Genomic DNA, 26,500 nt, shown 5'->3' with positions numbered 1-26,500 from the left:
ATTTAACATCTGACAGAATATGTCATCTATCAGAAAGGTAGTCAAGAGACCTGACCCCGTATCTGAGAAAGCAATATTAAAGGCAGTGACATGTTTGTGAATCAAAGTATCTAGCTTAAACTAAAGATATGTATCTTGTATAATAAAGCTGATTTAAAAAAAGATTCACTTCAGGATCATTTAATTTAGAGCTTTTCTTTTAAAAAAAAAGATTTAGTTATTTAATTGAGAGAGAGAGAGAGACAGTGTGAGTTGGGATTGGGGGAGGGGCAGAGAGAGGGAGAAGGAGAGAAGCAGACTTCCCGCTGAGTGCAGAGCCCGATGGCAGGGCTTGATCTTACCACCCTGAGATCATGACCTGAGCCAAAATCCAGAGTTGGATGCTTAACTGACTGAGCCACCCAGGCAACCCTAGAGCTTTTTCTTAACATAGTTTTTGCTTGATGTGGGTATGCTAGTGATGTGGTTGCGACTACTTGCCTCTCCTTTTATATGATTTTCAATTTCAGAACATATTGTGTACATAAATTTGTTGAGAGTTGCCTACACAGGGTGAAAACTATAATAGTTCCTTTTAAATTTTTAAAGGTTTTTCCCGATATTAGAAAGTTATTTTAAGAAACAAAACAGACGGGGCGCCTGGGTGGTGCAGTTGTTAAGCGTCTGCCTTCAGCTCAGGGCGTGATCCCGGCGTTCTGGGATCGAGCCCCACATCAGACTCCTCTGCTAGGAGCCAGCTTCTACCTCTCCCACTCCCCCTGCTTGTGTTCCCTCTCTCGCCGGCTGTGTCTCTCTGTCAAATAAATAAATAAAATCTTAAAAAAAAAAAAGAAACAAAACAGAGGATCATAGGGGAATGGACGGAAAATTAAAATGAGACGAAATCAGAGAGGGAGACAAATCATAAGAGACTCTTAACTATAGAAAACAAACTGAGGGTTGCTAGAGGGTAGTGGGGATGAGGGAATGAGGTAACTGGGTGATGGGCATTAAGGAGGGCATGTGATGCAATGAGCACACTGGGTGTTATATACAACTGATGAATCACTGAACTCTACCTCTGAAACTAATAATACACTATATATTAATTAATTGAATTTAAATACAATAAAATAAAAAAGCAACAAAAAAAGAAAATTATTTTGTTAATGTTTTAAAGTCTCTAGATGTCCATGGATCATGCAGAACAATTATAAAAGCATATTGTTCATCATTTCTGGGGAGCTGTCTTAAAGTTTTGGAATTTGGAATGCTTGGTCAGCAAGTGAGAGGAGTTTCTTTGGCCACTAGGTGATACTTGAAATCCAAACCACCGAATTTTTAATTTTTATTTTACTTATTTATTTAATTAAGTTTTTTATTTTAATTCTGGTATAGTTTGTAAGTGTTAAGTGTTATATTAGTTTCAGGTGTATAATATAGCAATTCAACAATTCTTTTTTTTTTATTTTTAAATTAAAATTTTTTTTAATAAAATTCAACAATTCTATATATTACTCAGGGCTCATTGTAAGTGCAAACTATCTGAATTTGATAGTGAAAACGGGCTAGGCATTCAAGGGGTTTATGATGGAAGAAAAGGGGAAGGAAGCATGACTGTAATGGGTTTTGCAGGGGCTCCAGGGATATTGAATGGAGTATTTCAACTGGGAAAAATATGCCTAACATCTTCCGTTGCCTCTTGGGCTGATATGAAGGGAATAGATTAAGAACAGTTTTGACTAACCTGAAAGTTTATATGTGCTCTCTGAGGTATATCAATTTTATTGCTCGAAAATTTTATAATTATCTATAACTATTGTTTTAAACCTAAAATAATCAGGAATAACTCTAGATGAAGTCGGTATTTTGTTGAGCCATTACCTACATACATAGTTTTCTCTCAATAGATGAGTTTTCAAAATAACATTTTTTTTTTAAATTTTTAAAAGATTTTATTTATTTATTTGACAGAGATAGAGACAGCCAGAGAGAGAGGGAACACAAGCAGGGGGAGTGGGAGAGGAAGAAGCAGGCTCCCAGCGGAGGAGCCTGATGTGGGGCTCGATCCCAGAACGCCGGGATCACGCCCTGAGCCGAAGGCAGACGCTTAACCGCTGTGCCACCCAGGCGCCCCCAAAATAACATTTTTATATCAACTTTATTTTGATAGAAAAAAATCATTTTCTCATTTTTTCTGGACATCTGAAGGTGTATATAAATTCCTTCTGGGAGTACAAGCTTTACTCTGTAACTGGCTGTAAGTTGGCCTAGAGATACCTCAGATCTCTCTGGCCTAGAAGATACCAATTGTCCTGCGTGAATCAAGTCTCAGTTCACAGTTTGGAAGCTTGCTGGCAAAGTATGTCCTTTCTTTTTTTTTTTTTTAATTATGATATATTAGTCACCATACAGTACATCATTAGTTTTTGATGTAGTGTTCCATGATTCATCGTTTGTGTATAACTCCCAGTGTTCCATGCAATACGTGTCCTCCTTAATACCCATCATCGGGCTAGCCCATCCCCCCACCCCCCTTCCCCTCTGAAACCCTCAGTTTGTTTCCCAGAGTCCATAGTCTCTTGTGGTTCATTCCCCCTTCTGTTTAACCCCCTTCATTCTTCCCTTCCTTCTCCTACTGATCTCCCTGCTATTCCTTATGTTCCACAAGTGAGTGAAACCATATAATTGTCTTTCTCTGCTTGACTTATTTCACTTAGCATAATCTCCTCCAGTTCTGTCCATGTTGCTGCAAATGTTGGGTAATCATTCTTTCTGATGGCTGAGTAATATTCCATTGTATATATGGACCACATCTTCTTTTTTTTCCTTTTTTTCACAATATTTTTTTATTATGTTAGTCACCATACAGTACATCCCTAGTTTCTGATGTAAAGTTCCATGATTCATTACTTGCATATAAAACCCAGTGCACCATGCAATACATGCCCTCCTTAATACCCATCACCAGCTTACGCCATTCCCCCCGCCCCCCCAAAGCCCTCAGTTTGTTTCCCAGAGTCTATAGTCTCTCATGGTTCATTCCCCCTTCTGTTTACCCCCCCTTTCTTCTTCCCTTTCTTCTCCTACCGATCTTCCTACTTCTTATGTTCTATAAATGAGTGAAACCATATGGTAATTGTCTTTCTCTGCTTGACTTATTTCGCTTAGCATTATCTCCTCCAGTCCCGTCCATGTTGCAGCAAATGTTGAGAAATCGTTCTTTTTGATGGCTGAGTAATATTCCATTATATATATGGACCACATCTTCGTAATCCAGTCATCTGTTGAAGGGCATCTCGGTTCCTTCCACGATTTAGCTATTGTGGACAATGCTGCTATGAACATTGGGGTGCATATGGCCCTTCTGTTCATGACGTCTGTATCTTTGGGGTAAATACCCAGTAGTGCAAATTGCTGGATCATAGGGTAGCTCAATTTTTAACTTTTTAAGGGACCTCCACACTGTTTTCCACAGTGGCTTTACCAACTTGTATTCCCACCAACAGTGTAAGAGGGATCCCCTTTCTCCACATCCTCTCCAACAATTGTTTCTTGCCTTGTCAATTTTTGCCATTCTAACTGGCATAAGGTGGTATCTCAATGTGGTTTTGATTTGAATTTCCCTGATGGCTAATGATTTTGAACATTTTTTCATGTGTCTGTTAGCCATTTGTATGTCTTCATTGGAAAAGTGTCTGTTCATATCTTCCCATTTTTTGATTTGTTTATTTGTTTCTTGTGTATTGAGTTTGAGAAGTTCTTTGTAGATCTTGGATACCAGTCTTTTATCTGTAGTGTCATTTGCAAATATCTTCTCCCATTCCGTGGGCTGGACCACATCTTCTTTATCCATTCGTCTGTTGAAGGGCATCTCAGCTCCTTCCACAGTTTAGCTATTGTGGACAATGCTGCTATGAACATTGGGGTGCATATGGCCCTTCTCTTCACTATGTCTGTATCTTTGGGGTAAATACCCAGTAGTGTAATTGCTGGGTCATAGGGTAGCTCTATTTTTAACTTTTTGAGGGACCTCCACACTGTTTTCCAAAGTGGCTGTACCAACTTGCAATCCCACCAGCAGTGTAAGAGGTTTACCCTTTCTCCACATCCTCTCCAACATTTGTTGTTTCTTGCCTTGTCAATTTTTGCCATTCTGACTGGCATAAGGTGGTATCTCAATGTGATTTTGATTTGAATTTCCCTGACGGCTAATGATGTTGAACATTTTCTCATGGGTCTGTTAGTCATTCATATGTCTTCACTGGAAAAGTGTCTGTTCATATCTTCTGCCTATTTTTTGATTTGATTATTTGTTTCTTGTGTATTGAGTTTGAGAAGTTCTTTATAGATCTTGGATACCAGCCTTTTATCTGTAGTGTCATTTGCAAATATCTTCTCCCATTCCGTGGGTTGCCTCTTTGTTTTGTTGGCTGTTTCCTTTGCTGTGCAGAAGCTTTTTATCTTGATGAAGTCCCAAAAGTTCATTTTGCTTTTGTTTCCCTTGCCTTTGGAGATGTGTCATGAAAGAAGTTGCTGCGGCCATTGTTGAAGAGGTTATAGCCTATGTTCTCCTCTACGATTTTGATGGTTTCCTTTCTCACATCAAGGTCTTTCATCCATTTGGAGTTTATCTTTGTATATGGTATGAGAGAGTGGTCAAGTTTCATTCTTCTGTATATAGCTGTCCAATTTTCCCAGCACCATTTATTGAAGAGACTGTATTTTTTCCACTGGATGTTTTTTCCTGCTTTGTCAAAGATTAGTTGACCATAGAGTTGAAGGTCCATTTCTGAAGTCTGTGTTCTCTTCCATTGGTCTATGTGTCTGTTCCTGTGCCAGTACCATGCCGTCTTGGTGATCACAGCTTTGTAGAATAGCTTGAAATCAGGCAACATGATGCCCCCAGCTTTGTTTTTCTTTTTCAACAGTTCCTTGGCGATTCGGGGTCTTTTCTGGTTCCACACAAATTTTAGGATTGTTTGTTTCAGCTCTTTGAAAAATGTCATTGGTATTTTGATCGGGATGGCGTTGAAAGTGTGGATTACTCTGGGTAGCACAGACATTTTAACTATGTTTATTCTTCCGATCCATGAGCATGGAATGTTTTTCCATCTTTTTGTGTCTTCTTCAATGTCTTTCATAGTGTTCTGTGGTTTCTAGAGTATAGGTCCTTTACTTCTCTGGTTAAGTTTATTCTGAGATATCTTATGGTTTTTGGTGCTATTGTAAATGGAATTGATTCCCTAATTTCTCTTTCTTCAGTCTCATTGTTAGTGTATAGAAATGCAACTGATTTCTGAGCATTGATTTTGTATCCTGCCACATTACTGAATTGTTGTATGAGTTCTAGTAATTTGGGGGTGGAGTCTTTTGGGTTTTCCATATAAAGTATCATGTCATCTGTGAAGAGAGAGAGTTTGACTTCTTCTTTGCCAATTTGAATATCTTTTATTTCTTTTCGTTGTCTGATTGGTGTTGCAAGGACTTCTAGTACTATGTTGAACAATAATGGTGATAGTGGGCATCCTTGTCATGTTCCTGATCTTAAGGGAGAGGCTCTCAGCTTTTCCCCATTGAGAATGATATTCTCTGTAGGCTTTTCATACATGGTTTTTATGAAATTGAGGAATGTACCCTCTATCCCTACATGGCAGAGAGTTTTTATCAAGAAAGGATGCTGTATTTTGTCAAATGATTTTTCTGCATCAATTGAGAGGATCATATGGTTCTTGTCTCTTCTCTTATTAATGTGATCTTCTCACACTGATCGATTTATGAATGTTAAACCATCCTTGCATCCCAGGGATGAATCCCACTTGGTCATGATGGGTAATCCTTTTAATATACTGTTGGATCCTATTAGCTAGGATCTTGTTGAGAATTTTGGCATCCATGTTCATCAAGGATATCGGTCTGTAATTCTCCTTTTTGATGGGGTCTTTGCCTGGTTTTGGGATCAAGGTAATACTGGCCTCATAGAATGAGTTTGGTAGTTTTCCTTCTGTTTCTATTTTTTGAAACAGCTTCAGGAGGATAGGTATTATTTCTTCTTTGAATGTTTGGTAGAATTCCCCAGGGAATCCATCAGGCCCTGGACTCTTGTTTTTTGGGAGGCTTTTGATCACTACTTCAATCTCTTCATAATTAATCGGTCTGTTTAAATAATCAGTTTCTTCCTGTTTCAGTCTTGGTAGTTTATAGGTTTCCAGGAAGGCATCCATTTCTTCCAGGGTATTTAAATTATTGGCATAAAGCTGTTGATAAAAGTTTCTAATGATCTTTCCTATTTCATTGGTGTTGGTTGTGATCTCTCCCCTTTCATTCATAATTTTATTAATTTGGGTCCTTTCTCTATTCTTTTGAATAAGTCTGGCCAATGGCTTATCGATCTTATTTATTCTTTCAAAGAACCAGCTTCTAGTTCTGTTGATCTCTGCTGTACTATGCTCCTCGTTTCTAATTCATTGATCTGTGCTCTAATCTTGATCAACTGCCTTCTCGTGTGTGGGTTAGGCCTGTTCTTCTGTTCCAGCTCCAGCTTCTTGAGGTGAGAATATAAAAACTGCATTTTAGATTTTTCTGTTCTTTGAGTGAAGCTTGGATGGCTATGTATTTCCCCCTTAGGACTGCCTTTGCAGTGTCCCATAGGTTTTGGACCGTTGTGTTTTCATTTTCGTTGGTCTCCAAAAATTGTTTAATCTGATTTTTAATTTCCTGGTTTACCCAATCATTCTTGAGCAGGATGGTTCTTAGTTTCCAAGTGTTTGCGTTTCTTCCAAATTTTTCCTTGTGATTGAGTTCCAATTTCAAAGCATTGTGGTCTGAGAATATGCAGGGAATAATCTCAGTCTTTTGGTATCAGTTGAGACCTGTTTTGTGACCCAGTATATGGTCTATTCTGGAGAAAGTTCTGTGTGCATTCGAAAAGAATGAGTATTCTGTTGTTCTGGGGTGTAGTGTTCTGTATATATCTATGAGGTCCATCTGGTCCATTATGTCATTCAAGGCTCTTGTTGTTTCTTTGTTGATTTTCTGCTTAGGTGATCTGTCCTTTGCTGATAGTGGAGTGTTGAGGTCCCCTAGTATTAACGTATTATTATCTATATGTCTCTTTATTCTGGTTAAGAGTTGGCCTGTGTATCTAGCTGCTCCCCTGTTGGGGGCATAGATACTTATAATTGTCATATCCACTTGTTGGATACATCCTTTAAGAATAATATAGTGTCCTTCTGTATCTCTAACTACAGTCTTTAGTTTAAAATCTAATCCGTCTGATTTGAGAACTGCTATCCCAGCTTTCTTTTGAGGTCCATTGGCATGAAAAATAGTTTTTTTTTTTTAAAGATTTTATTTATTTATTCGACAGAGATAGAGACAACCAGCGAGAGAGGGAACACAAGCAGGGGGAGTGGGAGAGGAAGAAGCAGGCTCATAGCAGAGGAGCCTGATGTGGGGCTCGATCCTGTAACGCCGGGATCACGCCCTGAGCCGAAGGCAGACGCTTAACCGCTGTGCCACCCACGCGCCCCGAAAAATGGTTTTCCATCCCTTCACTTTCAGTCTGGATGTATCTTTAGGTTCAAAATGAGTCTCTTGTAGACAGCAAATGGACGGGTCATGTCTTTTTATCCAATCTGCAACCCTGTGGTGTTTTATGGGAGCATTCAGGCCATTCACATTGAGAGTGATTATTGAGAGATATGATTTTAATGATGTCAAGTTGCCTGTGAAGTCTTTGTTTCTATAGATTGTAAATTTCTGTTCTGTATCACTCTTGTGGCTTTTTTACTTTTATAGGCCCCCCCCTTAATATCTCATGTATGGCTGGCTTGGTGGTGGTCACAAATTCCTTCATTTTCTGCCTATCTTAGAAGGTCCTTATCTCTCCATCAATTCTTAATGACAGCCTTGCTGGATAAAGGATCCTTGGCTGCATGTTCTTCTCAGATAGAGCTTTGAAAATACCCTGCCAACCCTTCCTGGCCTGCCAGGTCTCTGTAGACAGGTTCTGACGTTATTCTGATATTTTTCCCTCTGTACATAAGGATTTTCTCCCACCCTGGCCACTCTCAGTACTGTATCCTTGGATCTAATATTTGCGAAATGCACTATGACGTGACGTGGTGTAGGTTTGCCATGGTTGACCTTGGGAGGGGTCCTCTCTGCCTCGCAGACACGAATGCTTGTTTCCTTTGCCAGATTAGGGACGTTCTTAGCTACAATTTGTTCAAATATCTCTTCTAGACCTCTCTCTTTCTCCACCTCGGGGATGCCGATGATTCTGACATTGGAACGTTTCATTGAGTCAGTAATCTCCTGTGATCTACATTCTTGAGATTGGATTTTTTTTGAGGCAAGTTTCTGTTTTAACTTCCTCTTCTACCATCCCATCCTCCAATTCACTAATTCGTTCTTCTGCCTCATTTACCCTGGCCGTCAGAGCGTCTGGTTTAGACTGCATTTGATTCATAGCATTTTTAAAATCTGTCAGATTCACTCTCATTTCTGCCCTTAGAGATTCTATGTTCTCGTTAATATTTTCGTTAATATTTTTTTCAAGTCTACACATCGTCTTGACCATTGTTACTCTGAACTCCATTTCTGACAATTTGGTTATATCCATATCCATCATTTCTGTGGCAGAGGCCACAGTCTCTGTGTCCTTTCTTTGCCGAGGTTTTCTCCTCTTCGTCATTCTGATGAGGAGAGGTTGTGGGGATGCACAGAGCCCAAATTATTGACCAGGACCCAGGCAGTGTGCACTTGTTTTATAGGCACCTTAGGGATGTGGGCTTCGTGATTTTTCAGCCTGCCTTCTGGGGGAGGGGCCTGCCATGCTGATACTCAGGCAACCCTGTTTGGGTAGAGTCTCCCTGTCCCCTGCAAGGGGGGATGGGGATTGGCACAATATGAACCGGTATTTCCAGGCTTTTGTTCTCTGCTGGCTTTCCCTGGCCGTTTTCTGTGGCTCTTCTGAGAGTCAGAGCAGCAGTGGCCAAATCCCAGTCTCTGTCTCAGAACAGAGAGATCGCAGTCCGCTCTCCACTGAGCTCTCCTGACCACTTTAACTCTGCTTCTGTCGGTGCTGCTAAAAACCCTGCAGTGTCCTGGGTTGTGCACCCCACAGCCACTCTCCCAGTCCTCGCTCCCAGGCCCCGGACGTCTCTGCCCTTTGTGCTTCTATCACTGCCAGCCGCCCCCTCTTCCCGCACGTGCACTCCTGAGCTTCCGGTTTCAGTCTGGTCCCCCCCCCCCCCACTACCGGTTTGCTAGTCCGGCCGGCTCCCCAGCACAGGCGGCTTCTGCTTCCCGGTGCCTGAGCCTGGCAGCTCCCTCCCCCTTCTGTTTATCTTCCAGTATCTGTGCATAGATTCATGGCTCCCCGCTTCGTACCTCATTACCCAGCACCAGAGAAGTTTGTTTGTAGAGATCCAGATGTATCTTCTTGCGTCTCGGGCTGATTTTGTGGGTGTTCAGGATGGTCTGGTGGATAGCCAGCTCGATTCAGGGGACTGGCTGAAATAGGGTCCCCTGCTCCTCTGCCATCTTTTTTCATGACCTCAAGTTTGTCCTTTCTGACAGTACATGCTTTATTCCAGTCACTTGGCTGAGTCATGGAATTGTTCTAGATCACTGGAGGGAGTCTGACATGATAACATGAGATTGAATATTGTCTTAGTTTCCTATTGCTGCTATTACAAATTACAGTAAATTTAGTGGCTTAAACAAACACAGCTTTACCATCTTACAGTTCCGAAGTTAGTCTGAAATGGGTCTCACTGGGCTAAAAGCAAGATGTTCCCTTTGGAGTTTGTTTCTAAGGGAAAATCTCCTGGTCTTTTCCAGCGTCTAGAGGATTGAGTTCTTTGGTCATGGCCCCTTCTTCCATCTTTAGCTATGTAGCATTGTCAGATATTTCTTTGACACTGACTCCTACCTCTCCTTCCACATTTAAATGATCCTTGTTATCACATGAGACCCACCCAGATAATCCAAAATAATCTCCTTATTTTAGGGTCAGCTGATTAGCAACTCTTTTCCATCTACAACTGTGATTCTCACTTGCACATAACACATTCACAGCCTCTGAGAATTAGAATGTGGAAATTTTTAGGGGACCATTACTCTTCCTACCATAAATATTATTAATGCAATTTGTTTTTTCCATCTTTAGAACTCAAAATTGTACATACGGGTGGTTCCTGACTTACAATGTTTCGTCTTAGGATTTTTTGACTTTACAAGATGGTGCAAAGGTGACACATGTTCGGTAGAAACCATACTTTGATTTTGAATTGTGATCCTTAGGGAGGGGCAGAGGGAAAGGGAGAGAAAGAATCTTAATGCAGACTTCATACCCAGCCTGAAGTCAAACGTGGGGCTTGATCTGACAACCCTGAGTTTGATCTCATAACCCTGAGATCATGATCTGAGCCGAAATCAGGAGTTGGATGCTTAACCAACTGAGCTACCCAGGCGCCCCTTGAATTGTGACGTTTACCCAGGCTGGCGATATGTGGTAAGATACTCTCTCTTAATACTAGGTGGTGGCAGTGTGCTGCAGCTCCCAGTCAGCCATGCGACCATGAAGGGAAACAACTGATACACTTACAACTATACTGTTTTTCACTTTCAGTACAGTATTCAATAAGCTACCTGAGATATCCAATGCTTTATTATAAAATAGGTTTTGGGTTAGATGATTTGCCCAACTGCAGGTTGATATAAGTGTTCTGAACATGTTTAAGGTCAGCTAGGCTAAACTATGATGGTTAGTAGGTTAGGTGTATTAAATGCATTTTCAATTTATGATATTTGCAGCTTAAAATGGGTTTATCAGGATGTAACCTCATCATAAGTTGAGGAAAATCTGTATAATGTATTGTTTTTACTATCATCAATTTTCTATTATTGAGGGAGGAGAAGATAAATATTTAACTGAGATCAACTTGGGCTTAGATATTATAGAAGATGAAATATGAAAGCATCTGGCATGTCGGTTGATCGACAGATTGAGTTTCTTCATGTTTATCTTTAACTAGAGTTCCAAATAAAAGGATATTTGGACCATCCAGCCCTGGGCATGGCCTAATCATCATGGGCCTGCATGTGATTTTCTCTTCAAGTCATACCAGAAGCAGAGTCAATCTAAACCATCCAACACTCTTTGAACTTAACTTTATTTATTTATTTATTTGTCATGCGGACATTTATTTAATACTTTCTATTTCAAGAAGATGTTGCGTATGCATCTTCAGCTGTTCTGGGATCCCCAAGTCCAGGTCCTGTCTGGTTTTACCTTATTGGAAGTTGATCTGGGTGGAGTAAGAAGTAGTTGTCTGTCACCAGCCCCTTTCTGTATTCCTTCCTTCAGTAATATCTTGTGTCTTTAATTCGTGAGCGTTTCCTGTGTTTTTTGAGGCCAAGATAGGCTTGCTATTTGATGACTACTATTACCACAAGCTTAGATTTCAAATTTATCTGACCTGCAAAGTCAGCCACTACTTAGTCATCAGCTTTCCATTTTTCTAAGATGTTTGCTTGTCTGCTGTTTTCTCCCGCCATTCTCTTTGTACGTATGGGTTTATGCGTTTTTATTTATTTATTGTCATTTTAGTGGGGATTCAGGAGAAAGTGGAGATAAACAGTGTTCAGTAATCCATGTTTAGCCAGAAGTCTGAGCATTAGATTTTAAAAATTATTCTTGTATAAAAATGGTTCCATCAGCCTGGTGTGCTTGCTTTCTTTCTTTCTTTCTTTTTTTAATAATAATTTTTTATTATATTATGTTAGTCACCATACAGTACATCCTTAGTTTTTGATGTAGTGTTCCATGATTCATTATTTGCATATAACTTAAAAAAAATCACTTTAAGTTTTTCAGTCCTTTATTACTGGAGACCTCTTCTGATCATTTCCTGAAAATAGATTCCCTAATTATCAATTACCATTTATTTCTCATTACTAACATATGATCTTTTTCTTTTATCTTGTGTTCCTCTGACCTGACAGTTTTCATCAACAAAAGACTGGAAGAATCAGGCAGACATGGGTAGCCCTACACACACACACACACACACACACCCCTCACCTGGAGAAAATTTTCACTTTGGCATGCTGTGGAATGCTGCATCAAAGCCGCAGGTGATAACTTTTCTATTTTAGATTAACCTTTCATGGTATTTTTTAACTATCAAAAAATAACAAAAACAGACCTGTGGGTTGCCGGAATTTCAGGTGCAAGTTCGGCTGTTGCTGGCTCTGGAAGTTTCAGAAGTATGTCTCAGGAAGGTGATTATGGGAAGTGGACAATATCCAGTAGTGATGAAAGTCAGGAGGAAAAGACAAAACTAGACAAGCCATCTATTTTTTCCCTCCCCCATGCTGGGCAGGGAGCAGCAAACGAACCAAGATACACCCTCTGAGGCTAGGAGAGCTGCCCATAGAAGAAAATTAACACTTGTGAAGGTCAGCAACACAGAGTCACAAGTTTCACCTCCCAAAAGGCAGAAGAGTGGTTCCCAGGAAGACCTAGGTTGGTGTCTCTCCAGCAGCGATGATAAGGGGCAACCAGGAACATAGCAGAAGTAGGCTAAGAACATGGTGGTCAAAGAGGAGAGTGGCATTTCTTCTCCCAAAGACAGTGCAGCCCAAAGAACTGGGAATCACGGCCCTCCTGCCCACCATGGACTAAAAGAGGAGGAAAAGGAGTATGAAAACTCAGGGGAAGGCCAAGACATTTGGGACATGTTGGAAAAAGGGAACCCCTTCCAATCTTACCTCACTAGAGTCTAGGGAATTAAGCCAAAGTATAACTCTGGAGCCCTCCACATCAAGGATATTCTGTCTCCTCTGTTTGGGACACTTGTATCTTCAGCTCAGTTTAACTACTGCTTTGACATGGACTGGCTCATAAAACAGTATCCACCACAGTTCAGAAACCAATCCTGCTTGGGCATGGAGATAAACAAGAAGCTAAGGCTCACTTACATGCCCAGGCCAAGCCTTATGAAAACATTTCCCTCTGCCAGGAAAATGATGTTACTACTGTATGAAGAAGGCCCCCTGGGTTGTCACACACACTTCCAACCTCATCCGTGCTGACTGTCACCAGAAAACTCAGGGAGAATGGTTGACCCCTTTATACCCACGGATTATCCATGGAACCACAGATCTGGAGAATCAGCAACACATTTTAAAGCTGATCTCATCAGCTACTTGATGGCTTACAATGCTCCTTCACTCAAGGAGTGGATAGATACTGTCCACAAGCGTGATCTCTCTGAAACCAATGTTTATCTTATTGGATCAACCCCAGGACACTTTCAAGGAAGTCGAAAAGATCACTAGGGACATTTTAGGCTTAGAAAGCTTCTGAAAGAGCATGCCTCATCCATACCTAAAGGAGAGTCTTGGCCAATAGTAGGTCATTTTTCAAGCATTGGGTCTTTGGGAGCTGATGACTTGAAATGGCTGTGTTCTGAGTTTAAAGAAAGCTTGGCGACACTGGGGAAGGAAAGCAGGACCCCAGGGAAAAGTGCCGTTAGTCTTCACCTGATCTATCCTTCTGTGGAAAACGTGCGAACCAGCTTAGAAGAATATCCAGCTGGGGGCTCTCTTCCCTCTAGCATCCAGATAGCTGAAAAACAGAATTGTCTCCATTCCTATTTTCGCAAACAGTCGGCTGACACATCTGGCTGCAACAATGCTATGCCACATATTAAAAGATATATGAGACCTTCTCCAGACTTCAGTCAAATTGCTTGGTTGCTTGTCACAAGCACAAATCTGTCCAAGACCACCTAGGGAGCATTAGAGAAGAACGGCAACAGCTGATGATCCATTCCTATGAGCTGGGGTCCTTTTCCTGCCGTCAGCATTTGGCCTGGACAGCTTCAAAGTAGAACAGAAATTATCAGGGAGCAAGGAGCCAGCAGCCACTTTTCCTGTGTCATATGACCTGCCTCCAGAGCTGTATGGAAGTAAAGATTGGCCATGAATTTAGAACATTCCTTATACCAAAGCACCAGATACACATGGGTGGGTTCCCTCCTGAGAATATTAAAGTACTGTGAAATTCAGGTGTAAGATGTCAAGCCCCAAACAATGTTCTTATATGTACTGGATGTTCACCCTTAAAGTTTTATCTACACCCCTAACAAAACTCTGCATAGCTCAAAGAAAAACAAAAACAAATAAAACTTCAGATTCATTTTGATTTTATAAAACGATCTGAAACACACTGAAGCAAGGAGATAAAACCATGACATCATTTATTTCAAATACTTTAATCTTTTAGTAGTTCTGGGGGAAAAATAGTTAAATGGCATAATTAAAGCTACTTAAAGCACTTACATCTTTAGTATTTAAGCAAATACAGTTTATGAGCCAATATTATCACATGAGATATTTATATGCTTTTTGTGTAGTGTTTTACAATTACTGTCTGAACACACACATAAAACATCCAAATGTGCATTTCATAAAATATGACACATTCCTAGTATACTTAGGCCTCAGGAGTACAGTGCAATGAGAAGGAACAGTAATATATAGCAAATTGCAGCCCTAATTGGGTCCCATAGTCTTACCCAAATAAATTTATTTTATGAGACAATTTATGGATTAAAAGCAGATTCTCTTAAAATGAATGTTATATTTCTAAATTTATATCAGTCTTCTGCAAGAGATGCATACATGTTTTGTTTCTATGATATTTTTTTGCCTATTTTCTACTAGGTCATTTGTCATTTTGTTATTGATTTGTAAACATTGTTTATATATTATGGTTATTAATCCTCTTATGGTATATAGTGCATTAATAACTTTTATTCTACTCTGATTATCTTTTAATCTTATACTGGTTTGAACCTTCTTCTGCATGGATTTTGTTTTTAAGATGTTATGCATTTTATGTAATCAGATTTTATGATTTTTAATAATTCTCTTCTGTCATTATTATTAGCTTTATTTCCTTTGAGGTCATTTATCCTTATTGTTCATTTAAGTTCTTCTCTTATATTGTTTATTTTCCTGAAACTATCTGGTGACGTGTATTTTGGCATAATGGTAGATTAGTAAAGACAGCTGAATGTGGTTCCTCTGTATTGTGTCATGTCTGTTTTGCCAATAGGCCTGCTTCTTGAAATGGAGTGGTGAATGTAGACTTCGTATGTGTATTAGTATGTGTGTGCTCAGGGAGTGTTGACTAGCAGACTTTATTTTAAACCGAGTGACTGAAAAGCAAGCAAGCTTACTTTGTTTCATCTTACCTCTTACACAATTGTCAAATTACTTTTGGAGTGAAATATTTAGAAGGTTAAACACCAGAATGTTAACAGAGGTGAGATTATGGGTGGTCTATTTTCACCTTTTGGTTTATCTGTGTTTCTGATTCTTCTAGCATGAAATGTTAATTCAACTTCCTCACATCCCTAAACAAAGAACAACAAAAGAATCTTGCTCAACTCCTCCAGTCTTTATAAGAGGGAATTAGTAGTCCTCTTTCTTGCCTGGATTCAGCCTATTCAACAGTTTGGGAAGATAAGATCTTAAGTAGAATTCAGAGAATATTTCTAAGAAGTAAAACACATTTAAAATTCATTTATAAGTAAGGTATTAAAAGCAGTTTGTATGACTGTGGGTCACAGTGAGAGGTGCAGTAACAAATGTTGATGGGTGATTTTTTTTAATGACCATGACTAAAATGCACATTTAATTATTCATCCCAGCCTATTCAAGGGGAAATGTATTACTTAGCCACAAATGACTTTGAAAATGAGGAGACTGTGTACTACTTGTGCCCCACAAAGATTGCAGAAAGTCTCTTTGATATTAAGGAGTTGACAAACAGATTTAGGAATCTATTAAAACAAGCAAGTAATATTATTTCCAGGTTGTAACAGTATCATCTGTGGAAATCAGAAATATGAATTCTCTAGATAGACACAGCTCTCTGAGTGCTGAGTAGATATAAGAGGTAGGTGGGAGGAGGATGAACAGCCAAGTGCATGACAATAAATTTTGTGAACAAGCAACATCTTGTATTTGAATATTTTGTCTTTGTCTCCCAAAGATTGACCCAAAGGAGGCAACTGGAGAGGCAGGTTAGCACAATGGCTAAGGCCTTTCCTTTTAGGTTCATGCAGACCTGGGTTGATCCTAGCTCATTCCTTACTAGCTATGTGACATTGGACACATTACCAATTCCCTAAATTGTAGTTTTCCAATTTGAAAGAGAGAGGTATTTAGTTTGTACTTCACGGTGTTCTTGTAAGGCTTAAAGTAAGTAATGTATACAGATGCATTTGTCATCTAGTAGGCACGTGTTAGAGGTCATGAAGCTGAGACCAGATGCGATACTGATGGGGCTAGTGCAAAGCTGGTGGGGCCACTGGTCAATTCTCATTCGCGCACCTTGACATATCAGTAGCATTTGATACTTCCTCCTCATTGACAAATTTAATTCATTCTGGCAATCTATATACAATACTCATTCCTAACCCTAGCCCTAACCTGAACCCTATGTTCTGATAACAAGTTTAATCATCATTAACAAATACTTATTCAGCCTTCACATATTCCAAAACTCTTCCAGGTACTGTCACAGAAAGGTATTTGGGTGGGCCCTAATTACTGTAAGGTCAAAGTTCTGGTGTCCAGAAGTTATAGAATATGGTAAACAGAATTCTTTAGGAAATGTCTTAATTAACTTTATTACTGTCTTGGGGTATTTTATAATATTATTATTATTTTTATTATTATTTTTATAATATTTTATAATAATTTATTTGGTAGTTTGCAATCATTCTTTCTATAATTACATACTGAGGATATAGTATGAGTTTCATACTATGCATTAAGAACTCCAAATTGAATGAAGCCAGTGGCCTGCCCTTAAGGGGCTCATAGATTATTACAGATGAGCGGATAATTGGAACATGACATGTTGTGACTGCCAAGAAAAATATGGACAAGATACAGTCTTGACACAAAGAGGGGAGTTTGCAGCTCTATTTAGTTGGGTCAAGGGAAGCTTTCATAGATGTGAAGATGATTGAACTTAGTTTTGAAAGAAAATTAGGAGCTCATTGGGGCCAATTTGATGGACAGGATGGGAGAGCATGATATAAATTTGTGAAGAGGGATTTAAATGTACAAAGAAACACGTTATGGAAGTAACAAGTTGGGTTGAGGTGCCCACACTAATCTGGCAGAAACATAAGTGGTTCTGTAAAATGCCTAGGAGAGGTGAGCAGGGACCAGTTCCTAATTAGCTGAACTCTGTGCTAAAGAGATTTGATCTTTTGGAAGACTTCATTTGTAGAATTGAGCTGTATTGGGGAAGACCTTAGGGGGGCTGAAAAAATATCAATTTATCTAGCCACACTTAAATGCAGTTTTACTCCCAGATGACTTTCTGAAGTTTCATACATTAAAAAATGTAATTATTATTGGATGTGCATATGTGTCTGCCTTGGTTAGTTCATGATTTAATTAATATTCCAAATGGGTAACTTTTGTGAGTAAATGGTGGCATTAGCTGGATGGGATATTGGAACACGAGGAATAAACTAGGACTGATTCACACAAACAAGAACATATGACCAACCAGCCTTGATCCAATTGGGCTGATGGCCCAGGTGGAGAAATCAATATTTCTGCTCTCTGGGAGCTCTCATCCTGAGTAAAGAAGTGTAGGTGTGATGTGATGGAACGTTCTGTGATTGTGAACTCCATATATGGGAATAAAGGTGGGGTGGACTTAGATTTCCTGTCCTTCCATGTGGGTTAAAATGAGAGCTCAGAATGCTAATAGCACTGAAAGCTCTTGTCTCATCTTGAAAAACTGTGACAGAGATCACTGGACGAAGAAATTGTGCTGCCTATTTCTCTTGGGAAGTCTGTAAACATGAAGCTGTTTCTGGTTCTCATTATTCTGCAGTTTGAGATACCAACAGGTAACTTGTCCAAATGTACCATGAAATCCTAGGAGATATTACTTTCTGTAGGAGTGGGATCAGGGCCTTTGAGATTGTTGGTATCTTGCCAATATCATCAAAAGTACTCACTCTCCTTAAGCCTGTGTCTTAGAAGAATGCATTTGGGGAGGTAAGAGGTAGGAAGACATCAGGGCTGTACTCTCAGAAGTCTTCTCCAAAGGTAGGCATGAACCCGTCATCTAGAATTATCTTTGTAATGTTGAACATAGTTTTCACTCAGGAACCCTGTCCTCTCTTTTTCCATTCAAACTCATTTTCAGCCTTTACAACAGTAATGAGAAGAGCACAAGCTTTGGAGTCATGTAGATGTGAGGTTAAAATATATCTTGACCACTGATAAGTTGTATGAACTGAGCTAATTGTTCCCTTTGGCTTTTTTTTTTTTTAATTTATTTATTTTAGAGAGAGAGTGTGGAGAAGGGTAGAGGGAGAGGGAGAGAATCGTCAAGCAGACTCCCTGCTGAGTGTGGAGCCCAATGCAGGGCTCAGTCCCAGGACCCTGAGATCACAACCTGAGCCAAAACCAAGAGTTGGATGCCCAACTGAGTGAGCCACCCAGGCATCCCTAATTATTCCCTTTGAATCTCAGTTTTCTCATCTGTCAATTGAATATAATGACCCAATTTCATAATGATTGAATTTCATGTGAGGGAATGTCTTTTTTTCCCCTTTTTATTCCATGAGCTTGTCCAAATTTGTGTCCAGGGCACATAAAGAATTTGAAACAGGTGATTTAGGACCTCAGTGCAATACTCCGAGTAGGTGACAGTTTTGATCTCTAGGGAGATGGGGTACACATGGGATTGAGTTTGATCCCTGGTCAACACATTTATCTGAGATAAAAAGGAGGATGGGGAGAGAGAGAGAAAGAGAGAGAGAGAGAAAGATTGAGATTGGAGCCAGGAGGATCATGGTCATGAAGACATAGACGCAGAATAAGGGAAGTTCTCAGCAGCATTTATTGCTGAGCCCCATGAAGTCTTGGCCTTGGCAAAGGGAGATTTCTACTGTTCATGTCAGTGAGTGTGAAACCCAATTTCCCTCTTAACTTAAAAAGTCCTGTCTGCGGTACTCTTTTAAAAGTTAATACGGTTCTGAATAATGCCATGGTGGCAAGTTGGTACTCTCTGGGGACACTGAACTGTGGGTAAGGCTCAGGGAGTGCTGACTTTGGAGCATGGAAGACCAGAGTCAGATTGGCCGGAGTCCAGGTGTGGGACATAGCTCCAGTTGATAACCATGAATTGATCTCTCTTCTTTTTTGTCATTTAAGTTCTGATGTTCTCAGAGCCAGTTGGGTGTATTGGCTAGGAGCATTGGGTTTTGATGTTCTTAATTTGGGATGATTTTCAAGCAGAAGGCTCTTAGTTTTCTTTTATCAGCATAAGGTTCACTTTGGAAGTACAGGGGGACAAAGCTTGTGGGAACCACATACTACTTCTACTCTGCCTCGGAAACTAATCTGCATTCCATGTTGTTTCCTGTGCACAGATACAGCACGACCCAGAAAATGCTTTAGTAATATAACAGGTTACTGCCGGAAGAAATGCCAAATGGGGGAAATATATGAAATTGCATGTCCAAATGGGAAATTATGTTGTGTTAATGAAGACTTAAATAAAAAACACAAGAAAGCCCCAGAGTCACCTCACTCTTTACCACAGCCTGATGAGAAGATAGACTATGTCATTTTACCTACCACTACACTTCTCACAGTGCGACTGTAAATCAAGCACTTACTTGCTTCACTGGTCTCCACTCTTCCTAAATCAAAAGTGCCACCTCCTTCGACAGCCTGGAGCAAGAGATTTATCTACTTCTTCTGTGAACTTGATTCTCTATGTAATAAAATTTTATGCTTTTCTCTCTGGATTTATTTATTAAGGTATTCACTCATTTTTTTAAAAAAACACTATAACTATAAATGAATAGTTATCATATTCCTGACATTATACTGGTAAGATAGGTGATACAGAGATGAAATGACAATGTTAGTAGAAGTGAAGCTAGCCCCTCCATTTTCTATGCAATTTCATAGCATTTCAAGTATTACTCCTCTTTTAAATGAAATTTCTTTTGTCTAAGCAGATCTTAATGTCCCAACTTTGTATGTGTAGGATAAATAAGGGTTTTGCTAACAACCAAGAATTCATTAAAAGAAGGCAAGATATTGAACATTTTCATAACATTTATTGGCCAGGTCTAATGGGCAGTGATGATAGCTAGTGATAATTCCAATACACGTTTCCCGTGCTATACAAAAGTAGAGTGATCCTGGGGCGCCTGGGTGGCATAGCGGTTAAGCATCTGCCTTCGGCTCAGGGCGTGATCCCGGCGTTAGGGGATCGAGCCCCACATCAGGCTCCTCCGCTATGAGCCCGCTTCTTCCTCTCCCACTCCCCCTGCTTGTGTTCCCTCTCTCGCTGGCTGTCTCTATCTCTGTCGAATAAATAAATAAAAACCTTTAAAAAAAAAGTAGAGTGATCCTATGAGAACTTTCATAGGCTAGAATGGTGTAAAGTGAAGAAGCAATTACCACGAACTTGTATGGAAAAATTTTTGAGTGTTCCAGACCCAAAAAATAACCTCTCTTAGGCTTTTCTGATACCTTAGGACACATCTTGCTAAGGGATGCACAAAATAAATCAAGATAAAACAGATGCTCACAGACACAGTTCAAAGCTATGATGGCTTAGTGCTGGGGTGCTGAGTGTAGGTCCCGGGGAAGGAGCTTGGTGAGGCCACTGTCACTGCTCAGGGTGCCCACGGCCTCTGTAATCATTTGCTGCAAAACAAACACTGAGTGCCATTTTTGCTTTTTGCCTTTTTTATGCAAAAGACAATATCTTCTTCAGATTTCTTGCAGTTAGTGAAAACAGGTACTAATGTAAGTCTTTTGTGAAAGTGAAGTGGTGTAGCTACAAACTTAAAAAAAGCAGGGGATATCTGTACATCATTTGAAGCTTATTAAATGTGTATGCTCCATTTTCTTTTTAGTAGCAATTAGACCACTCGGTTGACACACATTTTAGACAATATTACCCTTAGAATATTTGAAAACATTATATATTCAATAGTTGGTTTGTTAAGTGTGAAATTTACAAGCTTTCAGTTACAAGGTGAATGCAGTCTGAGGATCTAATGTGAAAAGCAGTGACCATAGTTGAGAACACTGCATTGTGTAATTGAAATGTGCTAGGACAGTAGAACTTAAATGTTCTCACATACACGCAAAAACAAACAAAACCAAAAACCACCAAGTAAATACGGGAGGTGATGGGTGTGTTAATTAGCCAGATGGTGAGGGAGCCCTTTCACGACAAACATACATATCAAGACACCATGATGTACCCTTTAAATATCTTACAATTTGTAAGTCAGTTATACCTCAGTAAAACTGAAAATAAATAAATAAAAATATGGTGAAATTTAAAGCCTTATAAATGAGAGAGATATATTTAAGAAGCTCATGAGCTAAATAAAATCTTAATAAGTCATGATGCTTTCCAGAAGAACAGAACAGAACATTTTGTGGTACCATCCATTGATGTTGCTTGGTTAAGGTACTGGTCATAAATAACTTTTGTGGGGCTACCTGAGATAAAGAAATCAATGGGCCTATTCCTCCATGTGCAGCTCACCATCTCATTTCACAGGGCAGACAGAGACAGATATTTAGATATGTTAACATTTTAAGAACCTATAAAGATCTTCCTTTTAATAGTTGTGGCTTTTGAGAATCCTGGAGAAGTGTATAGGAAACAAGGACCAGACTAAATTGTAGAATTAGAAATTACTTTGTTGATGATTTCACTGTGGAAACTAATGTATGACTATTTCAGTCTAATTCTCAGAAGGGTTTTTCAAGAGGCCCACATAAGAAAGCCCTTTCTTTATTGCAACACTTCATAAACTCCCCCCCCTTTTTTTTTAAGGAGTGTCCATTTTGTCACTATGATATGAAGATAGGTCTTGCCCATTGTCTTTGATCTATATGTGTTCTCTACACTATACGAGTCCATTGACAAATTAGATACAAGAACCCATTTTGGCTTAGTTAGTATGAGATCAACCAGTGAAGTGTTGCCTGAGTGAGGAGAGAGAGGTATAATGAAATGAACACACAAATTAAGTCTTGAATTCTGCTTTGAATGGGTGGACCTAATCTTTGCTTTGACTTTTCCCTGTTATCCTTTTTGTATCCCCTTCATACTCATAGAAGAGTGTATGTGATCAGTATTGTTAGGCACATGTTTTTTTGTCCACCTTATTTTTATATACAAAATCAAATCGAAATCCTAAATTTTTATTATGTACCTTTCTGGCACAGGCAGTATTATTGGCACTTTATTTTTCTTGGATCTGTTTTAGGACATTCTCCAAAATCTTATTCATAGAACATTTTAAAATTGCCAGAATGTTCCAGATACATTTTTCTACTAAGTCCCAGCAGTTGGGACCACCCATCTCTTTGGGGGTCTTGGATAATGCTCATGAAAGGTGCTGGAGATATTAATCATTTCATATCCACACTCACACCTTCTTAGAAAACTTGCTCAGCGTTTCTCAGGGAACCTATTTCAGTGGGTCCCAGCAAGAGAGTAGAAGGCCGGAAAACCTTGTTATTTTGGCTACAAGTGACTGGACCAGGGTGGATGACCCATTCCAGATGTGTATGTAGAGACTGAACTTCTTGGGATATCCAAGTTGGGTCCTGGTAAACTGATGAATAGGAAAAGATGGAGGGAAAGAGAGAAGGAGTGAGCGAAGATGAGAGGGAGGGAGAAGAGAGAGAGATTTCTAGTTACTGGTTCTAGTTCCTTGGGCCTCATGTAATTACTAACATTTCTTATAATAGGTCTTCCTTTTCTAAAGTGGGCTTGAGTGGGTGTATGTTTCCTATGACCTCATATCTAAGACATGAAAATTGTATGTAGGGCAAGTTTTCAAGCACAGAGGTACAAATAGAGGGTTTGCTCATTAGCAATACTTAATGAGTAAAGACTAGGATAACGATAGTGACAGCAATTCAGATCCACTTGAACAGCTAGTTTTAGCGGTACCCAAGTAGGTAAGAGAAGCCATGTTCAAAGCAACTTTATGGTGATATTTAGTATTCACAGATAAGTTCAAAGTTAGCTTCAGTTACTCAGTGACCCTTGGGAATATAATGTAGATACTCATTACCCCAGTTTGGTACTTTGCAAACTTCTTAAAAATAGCCAATAAATATTATTAGAAAACACAATCAACTAGTGGAAAATAATTATAAGGGATAGTAATTCAGATATTATCATTAAATAACCCCTCCCAAATAGTGCATGTCAGATAAATAGGAAAAGCCCAGATGCCATTAAATAATATTTCCTGAGTCCAGGAATCAGGTCACGTAAGACTTAGGCACATCTGAAATCCCTATCTTACGGCAAAATGGAAGCACAGAAATGATAGGCTAGCTATTTTTCAGCTTTTTTTTTTTTTTTTTTTGCTGTCTTTCAGCCTGGTAAAAGTTGGAAGGCAATTATTTGTAACTTCTACAAATTAAAATAAATTACAGTGCATAGTGAAAGTAAAATATAGCTAACCAGTTTGAAGTAGTAAAAAATAAACTTAGCAATGTATCTGTATTCTTTGGTTAAGAGTAGTGTCACGGCAAGCATTGCCATGCTGGGAAAGCTTCCTCCCTCCCCAAAAAAGCATATTTTAAGTAACATGCAACTAATGACTTGCAGACACAGAATATTCTGCAGAGTTTGCACAAAGCCTATATTTATTTTAGAAAGTTAAAAAGTGTACAGTGAATATTACCCAAATTAAAAACATTGGGGCTTCAAAGGATACCATGAAGAAAGTGTAAAGGTAATCCACAGAATGGGAGAAAATTTTTGCAGATCATATATCTAATAAGGGACTTGTAACTAGAATATATAAAGAACTATGGCAACTCAATAATAAAAAGACAACCCAGTTAAAAAATGGACAGAAAATAGCCCTTATCTTATGCACATTAGGCCAGCTGGAAGTGCTGGTAAGTCAATACACTGCAGTCTGCTGCCACTGTTAGTGATCGTGGCTCTGTGGACCAGGACCTTAGCCACAATGGATGAAAATGGTGATAATGAAAAAAATAGCTGCTCTGGAGGCCAAACTGTCATCAAATTGAGTATGATTCTGGTGACTTCAATTTGCCACAAACCTTAAAGGCACAGATCAGACTGGATAAGGGTTGGTTACCTTTAAAGATAATGATAAAATTCATCTATCTGTCTAACTTTAATGTAATAGCAGAAGCACTGAGCAAATCAAAGGCAGGACTCATGGAAATAAATGAAGCTAAAACTAAAATCAGAAAATCTCCAAGCAAATCTTACCCTGAAATAACTGGTGAGAGTAAAAAATGACGTTAAAAAAAAAAGATCTGTTTATATTAAAAGCTTCCCAACTGATACAATGCTTGATGACATAAAAGAGTGGTAAGAGATAAAGGTCAAATACTAAATATTCAGATAGAACATTGCACAGAGTATTTAAGGGATCAATATATGCTGTGTTTGATAGTATTGAATCTAAGAAGTTTGTTGAGACCCCTGGCCAGAAGACAGGGACCTGATAATACTTTTTAAGGAAGACTACTTCGGAAGGAAAAGAAACAAGCAGAAGGAAGAGGAAGGGGTGTCTGGGTGGCTCAGTCAGTTAAGTGTCTGCCTTTGGCTCAGGTCATGATGCCAGGGTCCTGGGATTGAGCCCTGCATTGGGCTCCCTGCTCAGTGGCGAGTGCTTCTCCCCTTCCCTCTGTGATCTCTCTCACTCTCTCTCAAATAAATAAATAAAATCTTTAAAAAAAAGAGGAAGAAGAAGAGAAAAAGAAGGGGGAGGGAGAGGAGGAGGAGAATGCTGAGGAGGAGGAAGATGGGAAGGAGTAGAAGGAAGAGGAAAAAGAGGAAGAAGAAAGAAGGCAAAATGAAGTGGAGCCTAAATTATATGCTGAACAAGAGCAAGAAGAGAAACAAAAGCAGAAAATGCTGAAATGAAATCTCTAGCAGAAAAGATTGGATGCTTGCTGAAATTTGGGGGGAACTTAGATGTCAGTCCTGTAGAGAAAATTTGCACATCTTTTTCTTAAATCATGGTGAAATAAAATGGATAGACTTTGTTAGAGGAGCAAAAGAGGGAATAATTCTATTTAATGAAAGAGCTAAGGAAGCATTGGCTAAAGCCAAAGATGCAAATAATGGTAACTTACATTAAAGGAACAAAGAAGTGACCTGGAGATGGGGCACCTGGGTGGCTCAGTTGGTTAAGCGTGTGCCTTCGGCTCAGGTCATGATCCCAGGGTCCTGGGATAGAGCCCCACGTTGGGCTCTCTGCTCAGCGGGGAGCCTGCTTCTCCCTCTCCCTCTATTTGCTGGTCTGCCTGCTTGTGCACGCACTCTCTCTGTCAAGTAAATGAATAAAATGTTAAAAAAAAGTGATCTGAGGAGTACTAAAGGAGGACATGCAACAAGAAGCATTGAAAAAAGTCGTAAATTAACAAAAATCCCTGGGGCGCCTGGGTGGCACAGCAGTTAAGCGTCTGCCTTTGGCTCAGGGCGTGATCCTGGCGTTCTGGGATCGAGCCCCACATCAGGCTCCTCCGCTGGGAGCCTGCTTCTTCCTCTCCCACTCCCCCTGGTTGTGTTCCCTCTCTTGCTGGCTGTCTCTATCTCTGTTGAATAAATAAATAAAATCTTTAAAAAAAATTAACAAGAATCCCTAAACGAAAGGAAGTCTAAATGTCTCAGATTTAAAGAAAAAAGAAAGGGAAACAAAGCTGCCTAGGATGGGTAAAGGAAAGTTCAGTTTCAGGACAAGAAAATGAAATGTGATCATGATTATAAAGGTGGTAAAAATGGTGCAGCTGGACGAGGAAAAAGAGTAAGAGAAGAAACAGACAAGGAAGAACCTGCACTGGAACAACAGAAAACAGAAAATTGTACTGCAGAACAGTAGTTAAGTAAACAAACTGTTTATTCATTTTATTTTTTAAAAAAATTTATTTTTAAAATTTTTATTCTTTTAGTTTCAGATGTAGTATTCAACAGTTTATCAGTTGCATATAACACCCAGTGCTCATCACATCATGAGACCTCCTTAATGCTCATCACCCAGTTATCCCATCTCCCTCCCCTCCCCTCCAGCAACCCTCAGTTTGTTTCCTATAGTTGAGTCTCATGATTTTTCTCCCTTTCTGATAACTTCCCATTCAGTGTTCCCTCTCTTCCCCTGTGATCCTCTGTGCTGTTTCTTATATTCCACCTATGAGTGAAACCATATGATAATTGTCTTTTTCTGATTGACTTATTTCACTTAGCATAAGGCCCTCCAGGTCCACCCATGTTGATGTGAATGGTAGGTATTCATCCTTTCTGATGGCTGAGAAGTATTCATTTTAATTAGATTTTAAGTTGCTTTTGTTTTTGGAGGGTTTTAAAAAGAGAATTGAATTAGGTGCCCTTCAGTGTCTCTTGTAAGAAAGG

General features: G+C 39.4%; 1 long non-coding RNA gene and 2 pseudogenes across 1 annotated transcript in view; all 3 read left to right on the top strand.

Moving 5' to 3' along the window:
• Positions 1 to 26,500, top strand: part of LOC148108048 (uncharacterized) — a 305,012-nt gene that overhangs the window by 55,796 nt on the left and 222,716 nt on the right. The gene's annotated exons all lie outside the window — the stretch shown is intronic.
• LOC123798749 (tyrosyl-DNA phosphodiesterase 1-like) lies at positions 12,085 to 14,585 on the top strand (annotated as a pseudogene).
• On the top strand, positions 23,725 to 25,991 carry LOC123798770 (lupus La protein homolog; annotated as a pseudogene).

This window comes from Ursus americanus, chromosome 22, assembly GCF_024610735.1.
Source record: "Ursus americanus isolate L20-20 chromosome 22, mUrsAme1.1.p, whole genome shotgun sequence".
NCBI lineage: Eukaryota > Metazoa > Chordata > Mammalia > Carnivora > Ursidae > Ursus > Ursus americanus.
The sequence above is the reverse complement of the archived record's forward strand: the minus strand, read 5'-3'. Positions and strand labels throughout refer to the sequence as shown.